At 36.1% G+C, this 24,891-nt stretch overlaps 1 protein-coding gene and 1 long non-coding RNA gene across 3 annotated transcripts in view; both read left to right on the forward strand.

The window, feature by feature from the left end:
* The window catches only part of FSTL5 (follistatin like 5), a 902,259-nt gene that overhangs the window by 322,427 nt on the left and 554,941 nt on the right, over positions 1–24,891 (forward strand). The window lies entirely within an intron of this gene.
* LOC120870991 lies at positions 10,720–23,213 on the forward strand. The gene is made up of 3 exons (XR_005722916.1): positions 10,720–10,729; positions 15,799–15,807; positions 23,084–23,213. It is a non-coding gene; the product is annotated as an uncharacterized LOC120870991 (long non-coding RNA).

Here is a 24,891-nt window from a genome sequence, read left to right on the forward strand (position 1 = left end):
ATTATTTATAATATTATGTATTAAAAATGCAAAACACTTTCTTTATAACTGTAAAGAGAAAAAAATGCTCTGGCTACAGATTATTGGTATATTAAACAAGTCAATGGGTGATTGGTTCAAGATGGTGGAGTATTAGCCATAAAAAGGTATGCCTTTGAGTCAGTTTTCATGAGGTGGATGAACCTAGAGCCTATTACTCAGAGTGAAGTAAGTCAGACAGAGAAAAAACAATAATGCATATATATATGTAATCTAGAAAAGTGATAACTGCTGAACTTATTTGGAAGCCAGCAATAGAGACACAGATAGAGAGAACAGACTTGTGGACACAGTGAGGGAAGAGAGAGAGTAGCATTGAAAACATACATTAACATATGTAAAAGAGATAGCTAGTGGATATTTTCTGTATGATGCAGGGAGCTCAGATTTGGTGCTCTGTGGAAACCTAGAGGATGGGTTGGTGAGGGAGATGGGAGAGAGATACAGGAAGAAGGGGACATATGTATGCTTATGGATTATTCATGTTGATGTATGGCAGAAACTGACATAATATTGTAAAGCAATTATCTTCCAATTAAAAAAAAAGATACAGAGTAGAAGGATGTATGCTCATCTTATCCAGCTAGTACACCAAAATCACAACTATCTGCTGAACAACCATCGACAGGAGGATACTGGGATTTTCAAAAAAAAAAAGATGCCCCACTTCAAATGACCAAGAAGTAGCTGCCATGAGACAGTAGGAAGGGCACAATCACAATAAAATCTAATCCCATACTGAAGGATGGGCTACCTACAAACTGGAGAAGAAAAATACCAAAGACGTTCTCTCACTGTTGTAAGGGTTCTAGGCCCCACATCAGTCTTCCCAGCCTGGAGGATCTAGCAAAGGGAGTAGGAACCCACAGGGAATCTAACTTTAAGCCCAGCAGGATTTGATTTGATTTAAGCCCAGTCTTATTTTGATAAGACTTCCATAGGCCTGGGGAAACTAGAAACTCCACTATTGGGGAGAACATACAAAATCTTGTGTGCACCAGGACCCAGGGGAAAGAACCAGTGGCCACACAGGAGACTGAACCAGATCTTCCTGTTATGGTTGGAGGATCTCTTGCAGAGGTGTGGGTCAGCAGTGGCTCAACACAGGGACTGGTGCACTGGCAACAGCAGTCCTGGGAGGTGTTCCTTGGTGTAAGACCTCAAGAGGTCACCATTTTGTGTGTGTGTGTGTGTGTGTGTGTGTTAGTTGCCCAGTCATGTCCGGCTGTTTGTGAACACATGGACTGTAACCTGCCAGGCTCTGATTTCCATGGGATTCTCCAGGCAAGAATACTGGCGTGGACAGTCATTTCCTTCTTCAGGGGAGCTTCCTGACCCAGCAATTGAATCGGGGTCTCTTATGGCTCCTCCATTGACAGGCAGGTTCTTTACCACTAACACCACCGAGGAAGTCCATAACATACATAATCAGTTCAGTCAGTTCAGTTGAGTCACTCAGTCACTCCAACTCTTTGCGACCCCGTGAACCGCAGCATGCCAGGCCTCCCTGTCCATCACCAACTCCTGGAGTCTACCCAAACCCATGTCCATCAAGTTGGTGATGCCATCCAACCATCTTATCCCCTGTCATTCCCTTCTCCTCCCACCCTCAATCTTTCCCACCATCAGGGTCTTTGCAAATGAGTCAGCTCTTCCCATGAGGTGGCCAAAGTACTGGAGTTTCAGCTTCAACATCAATCCTTCCAATGGACACCCGGGACTGATCTCCTTTAGGATGGACTGGTTGGATCTCCTTATAGTCCAAGGAACTCACAAGAGTCTTCTCCAACACCACAGTTCAAAAACATCAATGCTTCGGTGCTCAGCTTTCTTTATAGCCCAACTCTCACGTCCATTGATGACCACTGGAAAAACCATAGCCTTGGCTAGACGGACCTTTATTGGCAAAGTAATGTCTCTGCTTTTTAATATGCTGTCTAGGTTAGTCATAAGTTTCCTTCCAAGGAGTAAGCATCTTTTAATTTCATGGCTGCAGTCACCATCTGCACTGATTTTGGAGCCCCCCAAAATAAAGTCAGCCACTGTTTCCACTGTTTCCCCATCTATTTGACATAAAGTTTTGGGACCAGATGCCATGATCTTCGTTTTCTGAATGTTGAGCTTTAAGCCAACTTTTTCACTCTCCTCTTTCACTTTCATCAAGAGGCTTTTTAATGCCTCTTCACTTTCTGCCATAAGGGTGGTGCCATCTGCAAATCTGAGGTTATTGATATTTCTCCTGGCAATCTTGATTCCAGCTTGTGCTTCTTCCAGCCCAGCATTTCTCATGATGTACTCTGCATATAAGTTAAATAAGCAGGGTGACAATATACAGACTTGACGCACTCCTTTTCCTATTTGGAACAAGTCTGTTGGTCCATGTCCAGTTCTATCTGTTGCTTCTTGACCTGTATACAGGTTTCTCAAGAGGCAGGTCAGGTGGTCTGGTATTCCCATCTCTTTCAGAATTTTCCACAGTTTATTGTGATCTACACAGTCAAAGGCTTTGGCATAGTCAATAAAGCAGAAATAGATGTTTTTCTGGAACTCTCTTGCTTTTTCCATGATCAGGTGGATGTTGGCAATTTGATCTCTGGTTCCTCTGCCTTTGCTAAAACCAGCTTGAACATCTGGAAGTTCACGGTTTATGTATTGCTGAAGCCATCTGATATAATAAATATATATACATAAAATAAAAACAGTATAAAGAAGTTCACTTCAGGTCAGTCGCTCAGTCATGTCCGACTCTTTGCAACCCCATGAATCGCAGCACGCCAGGCCTCCCTGTCCATCACCAATTCCCGGAGTTCACTCAGATTCACGTCCATTGAGTCAGTGATGCCATCCAGCCATCTCATCCTCTGCTGTCCCCTTCTCCTCCTGCCCCCAATCCCTCCCAGCATCACAGTCTTCCAATGAGTCAACTCTTCTCATGAGGTGGCCAAAGTCCTGGAGTTTCAGCTTTAGCATCATTCCTTCCAAAGAAATCCCAGGGTTGATCTCCTTCAGAATGGACTGGTTGGATCTCCTTGCAGTCCAACGGACTCTCAAGAGTCTTCTCCAACATCACAGTTCAAAAGCATCAATTCTTCGGTGCTAAGCCTTCTTCACAGTCCAACTCTTACATCCATACATGACCACAGGAAAAACCATAGCGTTGACTAGATGGACCTTAGTCGGCAAAGTAATGTCTCTGCTTTTGAATATGCTATCTAGGTTGGTCATAATTTTTCTTCCAAGGAATAAACATCTTTTAATTTCATGGCTGCAGTCACCATCTGCAGTGATTTTGGAGCCCCCGAAAATAAAGTCTGACACTGTTTCCACTGTTTCCCCATCTATTTCCCATGAAGTGATGGGACCAGATGCTATGATCTTCGTTTTCTGAATGTTGAGTTTTAAGCCAACTTTTTCACTCTCCTCTTTCACTTTCATCAAAAGGCCTTTTAGTTCCTCTTCACTTTCTGCCATAAGGGTGGTGTCATCTGCATATCTGAGGTTATTGATATTTCTCCCAGCAAGCTTGATTCCAGCTTGTGTTTCTTCCAGTCCAGGTTTCTCATGATGTACTCTGCATATAAGTTAAATAAGCAGAGTGACAATATACAGCCTTGACGCACTCCTTTTCCTATTTGGAACCAGTCTGTTGTTCCATGTCCAGTTTTAACTGTTGCTTCCTGACCTGCATACAGATTTCTCAAGAGAAAAATCAGGTGGTCTGGTATTCCCTTCTTTTTCAGAATTTTCCACAGTTTTTGTGATCCACACAGTCAAAGGCTTTGGCATAGTCAATAAAGCAGAAGTAGCTGTTTTTCGGGAACTCTCTTGCTTTTTCCATGGTCCAGAGGATGTTGGCAATTTGATCTCTGGTTCCCCTGTCTTTTCTAAAACCAGCTTGAACATCAGGAAGTTCACGGTTCATGTATTGCTGAAGCCTGGCTTGGAGAATTTTGAGCATTACTTTACTAGCATGTGAGATGAGTGCAATTGTGTGATAATTTGAGAATTCTTTGGCATTGCCTTTCTTTGGGATTGGAATGAAAACTGACCTTTACCAGTCCTGTGGCCACTGCTGAGTTTTCCAAATTTGCTGGCATATTGAGTGTAGCACTTTCACAGCATCATCTTTCAGGATTTGAAATAGCTCCACTGGAATTCCATCACCTCCACTAGCTTTGTTCATAGTGATGCTTTCTAAGGCCCACTTGACTTCACATTCCAGGATGTCTGGCTCTAGGTGAGTGATCACACCATCGTGATTATCTGGGTCGTGAAGATCTTTTTTGTACAGTTCTTCTGTGTATTCTTGCTACCTCTTCTTAGTATCTTCTGCTTCTGTTAGGTCCAGACCATTTCTGTCCTTTATTGAGCCTATCTTCGCATGAAATGTTCCCTTGGTATCTCTAATTTTTTTGAAGAGATCTCTAGTCTTTCTCATTCTGTTCTTTTCCTCTATTTCTTTGCATTGATCACTGAAGAAGGCTTTCTTATCTCTTCTTGCTATTCTTTGAAACTCTGCATTCAGATGCTTATATCTTTCCTTTTCTCCGTTGCTTTTTTGCTTCTCTTCTTTTCACAGCTATTTATAAGGCCTCCTCAGACAGCCATTTTGCTTTTTAGCATTTCTTTTCCATGGGGATGGTCTTGATCCCTGTCTCCTGTACAATGTTACAAACCTCATTCTATAGTTCATCAGGCACTCTATCTATCAGATCTAGGCCCTTAAATTTATTTCTCACTTCCACTGTATAATCATAAGGGATTTGATTTAGGTCATACCTGAATGGTCTAGCAGTTTTCCCTACTTTCTTCAATTTGAGTCTGAATTTGGTAATAAGGATTTCATGATCTGAGCCACAGTCAGCTCCTGGTCTTGTTTTTGCTGACTGTATAGAGCTTCTCCATCTTTGGCTGCAAAGAATATAGTCAATCTGATTTCAGTGTTGACCATCTGGTGATGTCCGTGTGTAGAGTCTTCTCTTGTGTTGTTGGAAGAGGGTGTTTTCTATGACCAGTGCATTTTTCTGGCAAAACTCTATCAGTCTTTGCCCTGCTTCATTCCACATTCCAAGGCCAAATTTGCCTGTTACTCCAGGTGTTTCTTGACTTCCTACTTTTGCATTCCAGTCCCCTATAATGAAAAGGACATCTTTTTGGGGTGTTAGTTCTAAAAGGTCTTGTAGGTCTTCATAGAACAATTCAACTTCAGCTTCTTCAGCATTACTGTTTGGGGCATAGACTTGGATTACTGTGATATTGAATGGTTTGCATTGGAAACGAACAGAGATCATTCTGTCCTTTTTAAGATTGAATCCAAGTACTGCATTTTGGACTCTTGTTGACCATGATGGCTACTGCATTTCGTCTGAGGGATTCCTGCCTGCAGTAGTAGATATAATGGTCATCTGTGTTAAATTCACCCATTCCAGTCCATTTTAGTTTGCTGACTCCTAGAATGTCGACGTTCACTCTTGCCATCTCTTGTTTGACTACTTCCTTGATTCATGGACCTGACATTCTAGGTTCCTATGCAATATTGCTCTTTACAGCACTGGACCTTGCTTCTATCACCAGTCACATCCACAGCTGGGTATTGTTTTTGCTTTGGCTCCATCCCTTCATTCTTTCTGGAGTTATTTCTCCACTGGTCTCCAGTAGCATATTGGGCACCTACTGACCTGGGGAGTTCCTCTTTCAGTGTCCTATCATTTTGCCTTTTCATACTGTTCATGGGGTTCTCAAGGCAAGAATACTGAAGTGGTTTGCCATTCCCTTCTCCAGTGGACCACATTCTAAGCTATGAAAAGACATAAAGAAAGCTTAAATGCATGTTAAACAAGAAAGGCAGTCTGAAAATGCTCTTATAATTCCAACTATATGATATTCTGGAAGGGCAGAAACTGTTGAGACAATATAGGATTTGGTTTGTCAAGGTTTTAGAGATGAATGAGTGAACTGTAAGGGAATTTTAATGCTCTAAAGCTATTCATTCTGTGTGATATTGTCACTTACCCATAAATTTGTTTGACACAAAGAGTAAACATTAATCTAAGTATAAACCTTAGTATATAATAGTGCACCATGCTAAGGCAAGGTGTTATTAATAACAGGGAATGTGGGCAATGGTGGGTAGAAGAACTTCTCTGCACTATGTGCTCACTTTTTCTGTGAATATACAGTTTCTAAATATTAGCTTGGTAAAGAAAAAGAAAATGTTTTTCCCTAAAACAAGTATGGTAGTCTTGCCAGTTAGAAAGCTTAACTATCTGAAGGATAGCTATAAAATATAAATGAATTCCTTGCAAATATAGAATGAAAAGTGTAATTTATTCTTTTTTTTTTTTTTGGTGCCGGAACCCGGGAACGAACCAGGGACTAATTTATTCTTTAAGTAATATTTTTATTTCATAAACAGTATAATGCAGTTGAATTCAAATATTTGGGTTTTATTTTTAAAATATAAAATATTAATATATATTTGCTATTTTTAAAATTATGCATATGCTATTGCTATTTTTTAAATTATACATAAGCTACTTTTAATGTATACATACGTAATGTGTATATACTGTTTTAAAATACATTTCACAGAGTGTATGACTGGCTGATTTATGCTTTCACACTGAAAATAAAAATGTAGAATATAAGTATACAAAATAAAATTCTCTATAGTCCAAAACGTCTAGTGGAATAAAAATACAATTTTTAATTTTCATAAAATTATCTTCATGAAATTATGTAACCATCTAATTACCTAATTTGAAAAAATATAATAGTTTTTTGGATTTAAGGTATTAAAATTTTATGTTTTACCAGCTTTCTCAGATACAGCATTATTAGATATAAACTTCATTATATATAGCCATTAATATTTATTAATGAATAAGAACTAATTACTAATATTTTATAAAACAACATGGAAGACATGAATTTTTCCCAGTTGTATATTGTCTAATTTGTGTGTGTGTGTGTGTGTGTGTGTGTGTGTCTGGTGGAGAGGTAAACATCTCTCCAGCTGTTATATTACAAATTTCACAAAGCATTAATATATTGGTGGAAGAAAATTAGAGAAAGTATTACCTGATAGCAAAGTTTAGCATAAATATTTTGGAAAATAAAATATTATAAGTTTGAAGCATTAGAAATTTCTAATATTTCATCATTTTACCTACAAAATAGTTTCATTTATTTCAATCATTGAAAATCAAAATAAATTTGCATGTAATTCAATAATTACAAAACATGTTATCTATAAATTTTACCATTAATCAAGGAAAGAAACAATTCAGGTAGCAAAACAATGAAGATATCAAAAAATGCATATATTTTTATTGGCAGTATTTTTAAGAATTTAGCATCATTATGGAATTCAGAAGTCATGAAAACATATCAAAAAGATCCCTTATGTCCTTAAGTTAATTAATCGTGTCCGACTCTTTGTGACCCCATGGACTGTAGCCTACCTATAACGTTCCTGCTTCCACGGGATTTTCCAGGCAATGGTACTAGAGAGGGTTGCCATTTCCTTCTCCAGAGGATCTTCCCAACCCTGGGAATTGAACCTGTCTCCCGCATTATAGGCAGACGCTTTACCGTCTGAGCCACCAGGGAACTAATGCTTGATGAATTAATTACCTAGACAACTACTATGTCTCGATTGTATATTTCCATAACCATATAGGTGGGAGAGGAAACTATTACTCTCTGTGGTCTAGGTGGAATTGGTAAAACCCACTAGTGTCATATCTGAGGGAAAATAGCATAAAACGGAAAGCAGCAGAAATTCTCCTCTGTATTCTTGTTTGCATTTACTAGAAAGTACAACCTCTGAAGTCCAGAATAGTTGCTATACATCCCACCACTGCCACCTAAAAGCCAATGGTTCTCTGGTCAATGACTAGGATGTACAAAAAATACTGTGACATATGAAAGTAATCCTTACAGCCTTAAGTGAGAATTAAACAACATGATTTGTAAAAACCTTTTTCTCTATCATAGTGACTTGCACAAATGTAAGTGTACTTACTCCAAAGTAAATTAAAATAATTAACTCTATTATGTTATTTGCTGCTTCTTGCTGCTCTAAACTATTGTATATAATATCACATTTACAATAGCTATGGATAGATGCTCAGGCAAATAAAAAAAATCTGTATAAGTACAGCTTCATATATCTCTAGTTGAAATAGCTCTGGACTTAAAATCAGATACTTGGCTTAATTTCTGTCTTTGCTACTCACTAATATGTGGAAAATCTTCCTATTTAATTGAGCTCCTCAGTTAAGTGCAAATCATGTCTCATTTAAAGCTGTTTCCAAATAAAAGGACATGAGGTATAATAGCCTTTTTCTTTAAATTAATACTTCTTTGAAAGGTAGAAAGAGCTATAACAATAGATTTTTTCTTATTCATGCAGAAGAAATGGCATTTCTAATGTAATAATGCAGTGTGGCCAAGTGGTTTAAAGAACAGTCATTGGAGTCAGATTATATCTGCATATTTGCTTCTGCAACTTATTATCTATGAGACCTTGGAAATGTCAGTCAAACATTCAAGTCTGAATTTTCTTATCTGCAAAAAGGACATAAAAACAATGCCTACCCAGGAGGGTTATTGTGCAGACTGAACACTATGAAGAGCATAACTGTAACTCTCAAAGCATGATGCCTTTCTTATGGAATGAAGCTTCTACTGCTCCCTGCACTACAGGCCAATATGTCAAGAGATGAGATGTGGGCACAAGGAATAGCAATTTTATTTGGAAAGCCAGTGGACCATGAAGATGGTGGGTTAGTATTCCAAAGAAACATCATCCCCTAGTTAGAATTCAGGCTTCTTTTATGTTAAGAGGAGAGTCCTGGTTCCAGCCAGACTCTGGAAGGGAGGTGTTAATTTCTTCTTTCCTGCAGCTATTTACAAGTAGGTCTGGTCAGGATGTTTCCTATGAGTTAAATAACATTTATTTAGCTTAATGCTCACTACCTAGAAGCAAGGGTTCCCAAAGGTGGGTCATTACAGACGCTTATAGACAACTTCCCTTTAGTGAATAACTTGTAATAAATCAAATGAGATTGGGTGCATTCAGGCTGATACGGTCATAGAATAAATTTTAATTATATAGAAAGTTTCATCCTTGTTACACCTATCACTTAGTAAATGCCCTGTGCATTTGAGCTAGTATTATGATTGAGTCCTCTAAGCTCTGATTTAGTTTTAACAGGCACTGATAGAGCTTTCCTAAATAATGAGCACACTCTTGAAAATGAATTTCTGCCTTATAGAAACTTCACATTCAATATGAGATATAATATAAATATACACCATACATGTGTGTCTCAGTTCAGTTGCTCAGTCGTGTCCAACTCTTCACAACCCTATGGATCACAGCACGCCAGGCCTCCCTGTCCATCACCAACTCCCGGAGTATACTCAAATTCAGCTCAATTGAGTTGATGATACCATTCAACCATCTCATCCACTGTCATCCCCTTCTCCTCCTGCCCTCAATCTTTCCCAGCATCAGGGTCCTTTCAAATGAGTTAGCTCTTAGCATGAGGTGGCCAAAGTATCGAAGTTTCAGCTTCAACATCAGTCCTTCCAATTAACATCCAGGACTGATCTCCTTTAGGCTGGACTGGTTGGATCTCCTTGCTGTCCAGGGGACTCTCAAGAGTCTTCTCCAACACCACAGTTCAAAAGCATCAATGCTTCAGTGCTCAGTTTTCTTTGTAGTCCAATTCTCACATCCATACATGACTACTGAAAAAACCATAGCCTTGACTAGACGGACTTTTGTTGGCAAAGTAATGTCTCTGCTTTTTAATATGCTGTCTAGGTTGGTCATAAGTTTCCTTTCAAGAAGTAAGCGTCTTTTAATTTCATGGCTACAATCGCCATCTGCGGTGATTTTGGAGCCCCCCAAAAATAAAGTCAGCCACTGTTTCCACTGTTTCCCCATCTATTTGCCATGAAGTGACGGGACCAGGTGCCATGATCTTAGTTTTCTGAATGTTGAGCTTTAAGCCAGCTTTTTCACTGCTCTTTCACTTTCATCAAGAGGCTTTTTAGTTCTTCTTCACTTTCTGCAATAAGGATGGTATCATCTGCATATCTGAAGTTATTGATATTTCTCCTGGCAATCTTGATTCCAGTTTGTGCTTCATCCAGCCCAGCGTTTCTCATGACGTACTCTGCATACAAGTTAAATAAGCAGGGTGACAATATACAGCCTTGACGTACTCCTTTTCCTATTTGGAACCAGTCTGTTGTTCCATGTCCAGTTCTAACTGTTGCTTCCTGACCTGTATACAGGTTTCTCAAGAGGCAGGTCAGGTGGTCTGATATTCCCATCTCTTGAAGAATTTTCTACAGTTTATTGTGATCCACACACAATTCCATTTGGAAATATCACATATTTCTTTGTTCACAGGCAGATACATTAAAATCAACAAAACAGTTCTTTGTATGAATCGATCAAATAATACATTAAATGGGTGTAGGTGTGGTCTGGTAGTTACAGGAATTTGTCAAAGAGACCTGATTTTTTTCTAAAGCTAGGACTAATAGGTTCATAGTGTAATGGAAAGAAATTGGGACTCTGGAGTTAAGGAGGCTTGACAGTAACCTATGTTTCAACTCTTACTGTGCAACTTTATCCAAACACTCATCTCAGACTTACATTTCTTCATGCGTGAACACAGGTTGAGTTAAAGGAATAGTTATATCCTCTTCATGTAAAATTCTGAAGCTAAAAACTGTATGTTAGCCCCTAGCCTGGATGATTTTATAATATAGCCTTGAGATATAGGAGTAAAACACTTCTCTATTTTTCCACAACAGATAGACTTTACTCTCTGCAGGCATTCCCTTGCAAAGTCTGGCTAATGTTTAAGTTTGTAGAAATAAAAAGCTAATTTTCCCCTCCAATCTGGAACATGATTCGAATATTTTGGCATCAAGATTATTGAATCTGTAGAGATAAGAAAAAATACCAATTAATAAAAATTGCTCATTTCAATATGAGCTATGAAAATTCTTAGCGATGATATCTAAGGAATTACTGCTGATACTACAAATCAGTGAAAGGTATATTATGCTCATGTGTTCTACTTTAATAGACCTTATAAAGCTACTTAGGAATTACCCTGTTAACAGAATACATAATAGATATCCAATGTTAGAAATAATTTCAAATTACGTAAGAAAACAAAAGCATATGTCTGCTCATCCTTTTTGCTAAGCCAAATATATTTAGTGATTTTTTTATTGTATATTTAATTAGAAAGAGTATGAAAGCATTCTGATAATCATTAACCGTTGAGGATTATGTGATACCTTTAACTTATATTGATAGCAAATTAGAAGAAGCAAAATCATAATCAAAGAATTATAGTAAGATGAGAAGTTAAAACCGTTAGAATGGGAGACAGAACTTGAAAACAGTCTTTCCAATGTTAGAAACCAATTATGACTTAGGAGTTCTATTATCTGTCTTAAATTTAAAACAACTGCTAAATGGATCATTTCTTTGTTATTTCGCTATTTGAGCCTCTCTTTGATAAAGGTCTGTGCCATCCAAACGGAATATGAAGATTTTATTAGTTTCTAATGATGCCAACTACAGCTGTACAATCATCATTTTAGAGTCCAAGCACTGCCTGCTCTTAGATCTGAGTCGCTTGATCACAATTGCAGGAGTATCTTTAAGTATATTTGCTTAACCAGATGGCAAATGGCTATACAGGGATTACATCCATCTTTGTTACTGTGTGACTAAGTGTTAAAACAGAAACGTTAGCTAGGGTGAGAAAACATAGACTTGCATAAGATTAAAAATAGTTTGTCTTTGTTTATCGCAAGAGACAGATAAAATATGTGCAGCATGAGATTACAACATTATGGCAAACATTTTATAATATGTACTTAAATACAAAAATGCTTTTGAACTGTGGTGTTGGATTAGACTCTTGAGAGTCCCTTGGACTGCAAAGAGATCCAACCAGTCCATTCTAAAGGAGATTAGTCCTGGATGTTCATTGGAAGGACTGATGTTGAAGCTGAAATTCCAATACTTTGGTCACCTCATTTGAAGAGCTTACTCATTTGGAAAAGACCCTGATTCTGGGAAAGATTGAGGACAGGAGGAGAAGGGGATGACAGAGGATGAGATGGTTGGATGGCATCACCGACTGGATAGACATGGGTTTGGGTAAACTCCGAGAATTGGTGATGGACAGGGAGGCCTGGTGTGCTGCAGTTCATGGGGTCGCAAAGAGTCGGACACGACTGAGCGATTCAACTGAACTGAACTTAAATACGATTAATACCGATAATTAAATTTAAGCAAAGCATAAAATATTGGCAAAATATTATGCAATTCCTGATATATTTTTCAAAAGAAAACTTGAAGAATTTCTATTTGCTATATTCTCCTATAACTATCATTTAATTGTTTGAAATATAGCTTCAGAAAATCATGATATTCAGAAGTATTTTAATTTGCCATACATGATTAACAATATTTCACATGTAAAAGTTTAGTAAATAAGTTTATAATGGGATATATTTTTTAGAAGTTACCTGCAATATTTTGAGTTAATTTTAGGTGAATTTTTCACATTTTAAAAGCTGTGGAGAATATTTACAAGTATTCAATAAATTTGAACTTATAGATTTATATAAGATTTATATATTCAAAGACAGACCTAAAATTTCTGTGGCAAAGAAAAACACACTTTGTTAGTGTCCCTAGGGTAATGAGTATAAACTGAGAATTATAAAATATTCAACAAACATGCAAAATTTTGTTCCAGTTTTTTGAAGCCAGGACAAATAAAAATATAGAATACTGGGGAAAAAAATCAATGTATTTTGAATTATTTTAGAGACTGAAATAATGTGACTAGTGATTTTTATTCTTGTATACTAAAATGAATATTCAGCTTGTACAGGACTATACACTATCACTATAAAGGGAAGCAAATGAAAGCAGATTTAAGTTGAAAAGTTATTAGAAAATGAGAAAGTTACTGGTCACATAATGGTCTAAGCTGGTAGTTGTTCAAACAATGACATAATTGAAAATACAGATTATACGCACATGCTACTGGAGCACAAGATATTTGAGAACAAGCCTACACAAGGACAACAGATTTCTAGATGTACCCATGAACATGGACAGTTGGTTTGACCCAAAAGTAAAACTTTGCAGATATGTGAAGGTCAAAGAAAATTGAAGCTACACTGTCATTTATAGCTGGTTTTTCACATAAACTTCTCTAATGGCAGAAACTTGTGAGGAAGGCTAAGACTGATAACATAATCCTTCTCCGTGTAGGTAAACAGGAGAAGGTGTAATCCCTGTTTCCTTCTTGCTGGACATAAAAAGGTCCGTTATCATTAATACACATCTGTAACATTACCAAAGTTAAAGTTAAGTCGCTCAGTCATGTCCAACTCTTTGTGACTCCATGGTCTATAGCCCACCAGGCTCCTCTGTCCACGGGATTCTCCAGGCAAGAATACTGGAGTGGGTTGCCATTTCCTTCTCCAAGGGATCTTCCTGACCCAGGGATTGAATCCAGGTCTCTCGCATTGCAGGCAGACACTTTAACCTCTGAGCCACCAGGGAAGCCCCAAAAGTATTGTTTTAAAAGTTGGACATAATTAAATCACAGGCTGGATAAGCTGTGCAATACTTGTTGTTGTTTAGTCCATAAGACATGTCTGACTCTTTGTGACCATGTGGATTGTAGCTCGCCAGACTCCTCTGTCTCTGGGATTTCCTGGACAAACATGCTGGAGTGGGTTGCCATTTCTTTCTCCAGGGTATCTTCCTGACCCATGGATCAAACCTGCATCTCTTGCATTGCAGGTGGATTCTTTACTGCTGAGTCACCTAGAAAGCCTCTTCCTGCTATTTCAATCATAACATGAGTAGTATAAGTAAGGCTTTTTTTTCAAACTTTTACCCCCGAAACTTGAAAACACATCTACAATTTGTTGATTTTTAGCTAGATGCCATCAAATGTGACTTTGTGTAAAAGTCAAAACATCATCATAAGACAGGGATATTTTTACTTATGAAAAGCTATATTCCATTTGTAAAAGATAAATTACTTAGAAAAAGTCACAAGGTAGTAACTAAATAGAGAAATGGACATTTGAGGCCAAATTTGTAAGTCATCTTTTATAATTATTATTATTGCTGTAGCAGATCTTTTATCTTTGCAACTAAATTTTCGTTTCTGATCTTGCCCTGATATTCCTGCAAATAAAATAACATTTTATCTTTAAAAAAAAGAACAGAACTTTCTGAATATTCTTAATTCTATTCTGGGTGTGTAAAAGAACAATAGCAAAACTAAGGAAATAAAATTCTTAAGTAAGGAATGAAATGTTCAGCAATGATGCAAAGAAACAATAAATGGGTTGAAAAGAAAGATTGTTGGCTAAATTAAACAAATGAGGATCAAAAGAGTACAAACAAAAAGTGAATACTAAGTATTTCAGAAGCAGCAAGGAACAGAATTGACCATCAGGAAATGCAAAAACTGATAGATTCATAGTTATGAAGATAAGAAATAAATTGATTAGAGTGGTTTGGAAGCTATAGTTTCTGCTGCTGCTGCTAAGTCACTTCAGTCGTGTCTGACTCTATGCGACCCCGGAGATGGCAGCCCACCAGGCTCGCCTGTCCCTCGGATTCTCCAGGCAAGAACACTGGAGTGGGTTGCCATTTCCTTCTCCAATGCATGAAAGTGAAAAGTGAAAGTGAAATCACTCAGTCGTGTCCGACTCTTAGCGACCCCGTGGACTGCAGCCTACCAGGCTCCTCCTTCCATGGGATTTTACAGGCAAGAGTACTGGAGTGGGGTGCCATTGCCTTCTCCAATAGTATTCTAGATTGATACAAATATTAGGTTCTAAGAGAGGAAGTATCAGCTGTTTTATCCATAAACTCAACATTATTACAGCCCCTAGTTGACAGCAATGGATTTGCAGTCATAAACACAACATATAATTTCATTGTTTAACCAAAGGAAAGAGACAGGAAGAAAAGACAGAGGGACACAGAGAGTGCATATTCATGTTTATTCTAACATGAGTCTTTCTTAATTTTCATAACTAAATTATATAAATAATTTTACTGTTTCCAAATATTTCTACAGATAATTTTTTCTCATTTCACTCAAAATAACATGACATAAAAGAACAGATACATTATTCTTAAAAGATAGTTTATCTCACATTAATAATCAATAGAGAAATAGGCCTTATACCAGGATCCATTCAAACATGAATCTGTGATGTTCAACATCATCTTACATCTATGACTTAAAAAGGGGCATCCATCAGGCTGATCAAGCAAACTGTGACATATGAACTTCCTTAGTTTTATATCTTAATGAAATTCATCAGAACTTATTTTAAATATATTATATAAATGAATATATTTCCATTTACTAACACAAAGAGCAAAGAACAATGGAAATGGAGAAATATTAATTAGGTAAATCTTACATGATTCAGAACAATATCAGACAAATGGAAATTTCCGCTTCCATTCTGTGTCTCTTGGACTGCTAGGAGATCCAATCAGTCCATCCTAAAGAAAATCAGTCCTGAATATTCATTGGAAGGACTGATGCTGAAGCTGAAACTCCAATATTTTGGCCACCTGATGTGAAGAACTGACTCATTTGAAAAGACCCTGATGCTGGGAAAGATTGAAGGCAGGAAGAGAAGGGGATGACAGAGGATGAAATGGTTGGATGGCATCACTGATTCAATAGACATGAATTTGAGTAAACTCCGAGAGTTGGTGATGGACAGGGAGGCCTGGCTTCCTGCAGTCTGAGGGGCTGCAAAGAGTCAGACACAACTGAGAGACTGAACTGAACTTACTGATCTGTGTTTTTGGCACTGATTTTTTGATGTGCTAATGTTTTTTATTTTTTTTTCAAAATTATGATATCAGATTATAAAATAGGAATCTTCTTTATAATGAAAACAACCAATTAAGTTTTTAATTTCCTTTTGTTGAAAAAATCTTATGATTATTTGGAGTAGCAGCATGGAAAGTCTATTAGAGAAAGCAGTAATAAGCATGGAAAATCATATTTTTTACTGGCTGGACTACCACTATTTACCTCACAAACAGGACCAGGAAGATTGTATTTACATCTTCAATAAGGTTATTATTATCCTCTTAAATACATGTTTATTTCATGCTTCCCCAGGACATTACATGATAAGCATGTGAAATAGCATATAATCATCCTGGATTTCTCCAACCAAATAATATCTAAATGAATCTGTTGTATTATAATAAGGTAGAATCTTCTTTCAATGAAACCAAATATTGCTTTGAGAAGAACACTCAGAAGAACATAGTTCATTAATTATGATGCATAATCATAAGTTGCTATTTGAAATCTTGCTCATTTTCAGCACCGTAGATGGACCCAGATATTATCATGCCAAGAAAAGTAGGTTAGAAATGGAAAGACAAGGACCATCTGATATCACTTATTTGTTAACTCTAAAATATGTCACAAATGAACCTATCTACACAACAGAAAACAGACTCAAAAATACAATATCAGACTTGTGGTTGGCAAGGGGGAGAGGGTGGAGGAGGGATAGAACGGGAGTTTGGAATTAGCAGACGTAAGCTATTATGTATAGAATGGATAAACAATAAGGTCTTACTGTATGGCCCCAGGGAACTATATTAAATATTCTGTGATAAACTATCATGGAAAATGATATGAAAAATAAATGTATATGCATGTATAATTGAATCAGTTTGCTGTACAGCAGGAATTAATACAACTTTGAAAATCAACTGTATTTCATTAAAAATTTTTTAAAAATAAAGTTTTGCTAAACATAGATAAAAGCGTTTAAAAATATAGTTGTATTCTTTTCAGTTATAATATCCTCAGACATTTTGTATGCACATCCATAAATACATTTTTAATTACTAGTGCAACTAATTTCAGAAATCCAAATAACCCTATCAGTTATAACAAGCACAATTCTCTCTGTGAAGTGTTTGTTAAAAGATTTAAAAATAAGATAATATGCTGTATACATAGAAGACTCCTAAAATAATCTTGACTTATGTTTAAAGAAAATATGAACCATCAATGGTCTAATGTTATAAAATTAGTAATTATTTCCCAGTATTTATGGCTTGCTAACCTTTTATCTTACTGTGTTCCATCAATAAAGGATACAATGTTTGAAATATATAAAGATAACATCTACAGAAAAATGCATGTATATTATTCATGTATATTTAGGATTACTTTTGTCAGAGATAGATATAAGATAGAAGATAGAGGACAGAACAAGATAACAAGATAGAAGATAGCAAAGTGACATAACATGTCAAGTCAAAAGCATTTACTAGGACTGTCTAGATATTTTGTGTATTGTTGTCTATCCACAGTCATAAAATGAGTCAGAGAGTGAATCAAAGCACTACTATTTCTTAATTCATATGCTTAAAGCATAAAAATTGATTACCAAAATCCAAATATACATTAAATACAATTTCACATTTCTGGCACCCATCATCCATTAGAATATTTGTTATTTTTGAATAAAGAGAGCATTTGCTTTAATGCAGACTTTGGTAAAATATCTGACAAAATTCTCTTCTAAAAATCAAGGGCAAAACTGAAAAGTTACCCACATGCAATATCAATACATGTTTATTAGTCAGATATGCTGCTTCCTGTAAGAAACACTTCCTAAAGCGGTTGTGATGTAACAGGGTGACGTGATTTCTTCCACCTGCTATAGTTCACTGTCTGTTTTCAGGTTTGGATAGGTCTCCTCTATGCTGTCATCAGACACTAGCTTCTTCGATCACAGGGTTTGCTCTATAGCTAGGTCTCTAGGTTCTCTCCACTCAGCCAGGGAGTGAAAAAAACATGAGAACCATACCTGCAAGATTTTAAAGGGCCATGATGAGACAGAAACACACTCCCTTGCATTGACCAGAACTGTCACTTGGCTGTACCTCGCTTCATGGGAGAGTGGGAAAGCGGAATGGTTGTATGTATAGGAGAAAAAAGAATCAGGTTTGATGAATGCTGGTTAATCTCCACTGTCACAGCTATATAGCATCATCTACTGAATATTTTACTGGAGTAGTAGTGGGAAAATTTCCATCTGGATTTTGGTAAAGTCAGTGGGCTAGTGGGGGCAAAATAGAGATAAAGAAAGAATAAACTTGAGTGGATGTTGGTGCATAGGAACTACATGAGTTTTAATAGCTTGTATTAAAGAAGAGATAGTATTCTTTCTAGACTTAGGTATCTTCCTCTGTATGGTTCCCACTAAACATTTACCTGTGTAAGATCAACTGTATGTAATCTGTCTTATGAGTCTAGTCTTAAGGAGAAATGGACTAGATTTACATTTGAATATAGGTGAATATTTGATCAAAAATAAGAGTTCTCATCAATTTTGCTCATGTGTGTATTAAAACTGAAAAAAATACTGGAGTAAATCTTAGAAAACATTAAAAGAATCTAAAAATTTTATAAGAGATGTTATAGGTATACCAGGAATATCATGTTACAAGATGAAAAATCTGAAACAACCTTTAAATGGGAAAATAAACAGACTCAATAGTATAGGGTAGACAGATAGATGACAGCTAAACAGATGACTATGACTAGCTTAACCTTAACTTCACCTGGTAAAATTTAATTCCAGTTTTCATTCATCTTTGCATCTCTCAAGTATAAAAGCAATTTAAAATCAAAAGGGAACATAACACAAATTTTACTTGCAATTTCTACCTGATACTTTAAAAGGTAAAGCACATGTCTTTATACTTTTGTTTTGTAGAATGATTACTTAGTGTGTAGTTTTCACATTGTACTATTTCTCTCTCAGTAAAAAAAAAGTTGTTAATAACCTGAAGAGAGACAGGAGGAAGACTTTTGTTAACATTTTAATATTTTCAGATGCTCTTGTCATAGATATCATAATTCCCTACATTTGTACAGTACAGGATATGGAGTTGACTTAAGGTAATTGTGACATAATGAACAGTCTAGAGATCTTTAACTGAAATGGAAAAGAATAGCTTTGGAAAAATGTAGCATTATCTGAATACCAAAATGATACTTTTATTTAAAATGTATTTTATGTATGAATAAAAATCTGATTTCTGAAATATTAAACTTTATTTAGATGAATCACAAAAATAAAATACCCATTTAATTAGGTGGCATTTTATAAATTTAAGCAAAGCAAGCATGTAAATTATATGTCTCTCCTCTTTTTACTCTGAATAGAAGGCAAGCTCAACTTTATATTGCATTTCACTCCACTCTACATCCAAATTTCTCAGGAAACAGGGGGTAGAGGAAGAAAGAAGGAAGACACAGCTTTGAAACTCATAGCGGTCATACAATGTGGCTTTCTAATTTGAATATTTCACATTCACTGTCTTATCTCATCGTCAAAATATTCCTATCAATGTGTGTGGGATGGTTTGAATTCTGGAGGTGAATCCTTGCACTAAGTTCCTAAACTAATAAATATCAAGTTTAAACTAATATCCTTGCCCACAGCCACTTAATCAGCGTTTTTTCCCCATCTTTCCATTGTAGTTGACACCATACTGTTTTCAGTGGAGAAAGAATTACTCTTGACTGGAGTTGCTTAAATAGAGGTAAACAATCAGAAGTTTAAATGAATTTATAATATTCTGCACATATTTTTACAAAAAAATTAAGTGCATTCTAGAAATATGTAAAATTTTCTTCTATAAATATTGAGCAAATCTCTCAGAAAAACATTCATAAAGGTGAGGATAAATTTTATGATTAAGAACAAAAATAAGTCATCTAGGAGTCTCCTGCTTTACTGGCAACAGCATTAGTTAACTTCTGGGAGAATCTTAGGGACATGAAACTCTGACTTCATGAGCTTGATAATGCCCTGTGCTCCCAGCAACTGCTTTTGATCTGTCAATTAATTTTATATCACTTTACTCCAGTCATTAGTAATTGGTTCCTAATAAAGTTTGACTTCAACAAAACATGATTTTAAATCTGAGATCACTCATACTGAAACATTTTTAATTTCCCAGAGGGCTACCTTTGCTTCCTCTACTCATCACAGTAGAAATCAGGGTAGTTTTTAATTCAAATTTTAAATTATTTATCAAACAGCTGCCCAAGACTAATATAAAACCGATAGCAATGGCAATTAATGTGACATTGAGAAATGAGATGGATAATTTAAATTAGATAGTTAAGGAATATTTTGTTACTGACTGTTTAGTGATAGGGGCTCATTCAACTGATATCCTTGATTGTATTCAGATCAATGACAGTTTCCTTAGGAAGCTGAAGAATTTATGGACTAGAGATTAAAATACTGCTAGTAACTACACTTAATGCTGGTATTTTCTTAACAGTATTTTTCAGAACATTTTTAGTTTCACAGCAAAATTGAGTCAAGAGTACAGAGAATGTCAGTGTACCTCTTAGCACTACACATGCATGGCCTCCCTCACTATCAATATATTTCATCTGATAGTATATTTGTTACAATCCATGAACCTACATTGAAACATCTTTATCACCCAAAGTCCATTGTTCACCTTAGGGTGTACTCTCTGTGTTCTATAGTTTATGGATTTTGACACATGCATAATAAATTGTATCCATCATTGTAGTATCACATAGAATAGTTTCATTGTCCTAAAAATCCTCTGCTCTACCCGTTTATTTTTCTCTCTCCCCAGCCTTGGCAGCCACTGGTCTTTTTTTGGTCTCCATAGTTTTGACTTTTTCAGGATGCTGTATAGTAGCCTTTTCAGATTTGCTTCTTTTAGTTGGTAATATACATTTAATATTTCTCCTTGTTCATGGCTTGATGATAACACAATTATTTTTGCACTTCACTCTTTTATTTTTATTAGCAAATTTTTTTCCTATTCTATACTGTGACAGGAATGCATCAGGTATCTGTTTTTAGCACCAAATAATATTTCATTGTCTTTATCTATCACAACATATTGATCCATTCACCTACTGAATAATATCTTCACTGCTTACAAGCTTTGACAATTGTAAATCAAGTTGTATAAATATCTATGTGCAAGGTTTATGTGGACCTAAATTTTGAGCTCCTTTGGGTGGATAACAACAAGTGAAATGACTGGATTGTATGATAGGAACATATTGAAATTTGTAAGAGAAATATTGAACTGTCTTTCAAAGTGCTTGCACCATTTAGCATTCCTTCCAGCAGTGAGTTACAGTTCCGGTTGCTCCACATCCTCGCCAGAGTTGGTGCCAGTGTTTTCAAATAGAGGATTGAGATAGCCTGCTTTTTATTTTGCATCTCCTTGATGACATCTGATATTGAGCATCTTTTCATATAATTATTTGCCATCTGTATATCTTCTTTGGTGAGATGGTTGTTAAGGTATTTGGCCCAGTTTTTAAAACTAGATTTCTTGTGTTCTTATTGTTAGGTTTTACAAATTCTTTGTATATTTTGGATAACAGTTGTCTATCAGATATATTTTTTCCAAATATTTTCTCCCAGTTTGTACCTCTTATTATTTTGACATTGCATCTTCAGAGCAAAAGTCTATAATTTTAATGAAACTGCTTCTCAATTATTTATTTCATGGGTCATGCCCTTTGTGTTATAACTAATAGTTATTGCCATACCCAAGGTCATCTAGGTTTTCTGGTGTTAGAAGTAATATATGAATGTAGTAAAATGTCAGGATATAAAATAAGCTGTACTTCTATATACAAACAGTGAACTGTCAGAAAGAAAAATAATCTAATTTGTAATAGCATTGGAAACAATAAAATGATTAAGACTAAATTTAGCCAAGGTGGTGGAAGAGCTGTATGCTGAAAAATGTAAAGCATGGATGAAAAAATACAGAAGAGGATACAAATAAGTGTAAAATTTCCCCATGTTCACATACCGAAGGAAATAATGTTGTTAACGTATCCATAGTACCCAATGGCATTTCTAGATTCAGTGCAATCCACATCAAAGTTCCAGTATATTTCCCACAGAAATGGAAAAAAAAATCTAAAATTTGTATGGAACTCGAAAAGATGTCAAATAGCCAGAAGCAACTTTAAAACTGAGGGATATAGCTAGAGGTATCACACTTCCTGATTTTAAACTATTTTGTAAAGCTGTAAGAGTCAAAAGAAGTTAGTATTTCCAAGAAAACAGAAACTTTGGCTAACGGAAAAGATTTGAGAGCCCAGAAATAAACCCATGTACAAAAGTCAAGTAATATTTGCTATGATGTCCAAGGATATTCAATGGGGGAAGGATAGTTTCTTTAATAAATGGTGTTGGGAAAACTGGTATCCAAACACAGAAGAATGAAATTGGACCCTTATCTTACACCACTCACAAAAATAAACTCAAATTGGAATAAAGATTTAAATATAAGACATGAACCCATAAACCTGTTAAAACATAGGGAAGAAGCCCCTTGACATCATCATGGCAACAGTTTTTGAACAGGACAACAAAAGCAGAAACAAAAGAAAATAAATAAATAAGCAAGTGGAAGTACATCAAATCAAAAAGCTTCTACACAGCAAATGAAACAATCAACAAGATGAAGAGGAACCTTAAGAAATGGGGAAAATATTTGAAAGTCAATTATCAGATAACTGATTAATATCCAAAATACAAAAGAAAATTATACAACTTACAAGTGAAAAATTAGTAATCGAAACTTAAATGGGCAAGACATTTAAATAGACATTATTCCAAAGAAGACATACAGAAGGCCAACATGAAAACATTCTCAACATCATTAATCACCAGGGAAATGAAAATCAAAACCACATGATCTCACCTCACATCTGTTAGAATGTATATCATCAAAAAGATAAGAGATAACAAGTGTTTGCAAGGATATGGAGAAAAGAAACCTTGCGTTGTTAGTAGGAATGTAAATTGTTACAGCCACTGTGAAGTATATGGAGGTTCCTCAAAAATAGTTAAAATCAAGTAGAACTGCTGTATGATCCAGCAATCCTGTTCCTGGGTATAAATCCAAGGGAAATAAAATCACTCTCTTGAAGAAATATCTCCATTCCAAAGCTAATTGCAGAGCTGTTTAAAATAATCAAAATATGGAAACAAACTCATCATGCAATAATAGATGAATTAATTTTATATATATATATATATACATTTTCTGTATTAAACTATGAGAAAGAAAGAAACCCTGCCATTTATGACAACCTGGAAGGACCTTGATGACACTATTCTTAGTGAAATGTCAGAGAAAAGAAAACACTGTGTGACATCACTTACATGTGGAACCTATGTAAAATAAAAGTCTTAGAAAACAGAGCAGATTGATGGTTGCCAGAGGCTGGAAACAGGGAAGTGTAAATTGAAAGATAATAGTCAAGTGTTACATACTTCCAGCTATAAGATGGATTAGTTCTGTGGATCTAATTTATAATATGGTGACTGTAGCTAACATCATTGTACACTGCCCATAAGCAGTGTACAATATTATATGTCTAATATATACACATATATATATTGTATATACATATATACAATGTTATATGTCTAATATATCTCCATAAAGCTGGGAGAGGATCCTTCAAAGCACTTCTTTAATTGCATCCCAAACGTTTTGACAAGTTGTGTTTTCATTTTTGTTTAGTGCAAAATATTTGTCACTTTGTTTTGAGATTCCCACTTTTACTCATGTGTTCATTACACTATTAATCTCTCTCTCTCTCTCTCTCTCTCTATATATATATATATATAGGCTTTTTCCAATTGTTTTTCTATTATGGATTTCTAGTTTACTTCCTGGAGAAGGCAATGGCACCCCACTCCAGTACTCTTGCCTGGAAAATCCCATGGAGGGAGGAGCCTGGTAGGCTGCAGTCCATGGGGTTGCTGAGGGTCGGACACGACTGAGTGACTTCACTTTCACTTTTCACTTTCCTGCACTGGAGAAGGAAATGGCAGCCCACTCCAGTGTTCTTGCCTGAAGAACCCCAGGGACGGGGGAGCCTGGTGGGCTGCCGTCTATGGGGTCGCACAGAGTTGGACATGACTGACACGACTAGCAGCAGCAGCAGTTTACTTCCACTGTGGTCCGAGAGCTGACAAGGTATGACTTCTGTGCTATGAAATTTGTTCAGTTCAGTTCAGTTCAGTTCAGTCGGTGTGTTTTATGGATCTAAGTGTAATCTATCTTGATGAACATGCCATATGGGCTTAAGATGAATGCACAGTCTGTTGTTTGGGGTTATAATAGTTTATAGATATAATTTGTATCCAGCTGATGGTGTTGCTGAGTTCAACTATGTTCTTATTGTTTGTCTGCCCATTGGATCTGTTCATTTCTGACAGTGGGGTACTGCAGTCTCCAACTATAATAGGGTGTTTATCTGTCTCTCCTTGCAATTCTATTAGGTTGCCTCAAATATTTTGATACTCTGTTGTTAGATGCATACATGTTAAGGATTGCTATGTTTCCTTAGGGAATTTACCCACCTATTATGTAATGCTTTTCTTATCCTTGACAACTTTCCTTGATTTGAAGTCAGCTCTATTTGAATTTATGGCAGAAAGTGAAGAACTAAAGAGCTTCTTGATGAAAGTGAAAGAGGAGAGTGAAAAAGTTGGCTTAAAACTCAACATTCAGAAAACTATCATGGCATCTGGTCCCTCCACTTCATGGCAACTAGATGGGGAAACAATGCTAACAGTGACAAACTTTATTTTCTGAGGCTCAAAAATGACTGCAGATGGTGACTGCAGCCATGAAATTAAAAGACACTTGCT

The sequence above is a fragment of the Oryx dammah genome, unplaced genomic scaffold (assembly GCF_014754425.2).
Source record: "Oryx dammah isolate SB20612 unplaced genomic scaffold, SCBI_Odam_1.1 HiC_scaffold_12, whole genome shotgun sequence".
NCBI classification, from domain to species: domain Eukaryota; kingdom Metazoa; phylum Chordata; class Mammalia; order Artiodactyla; family Bovidae; genus Oryx; species Oryx dammah.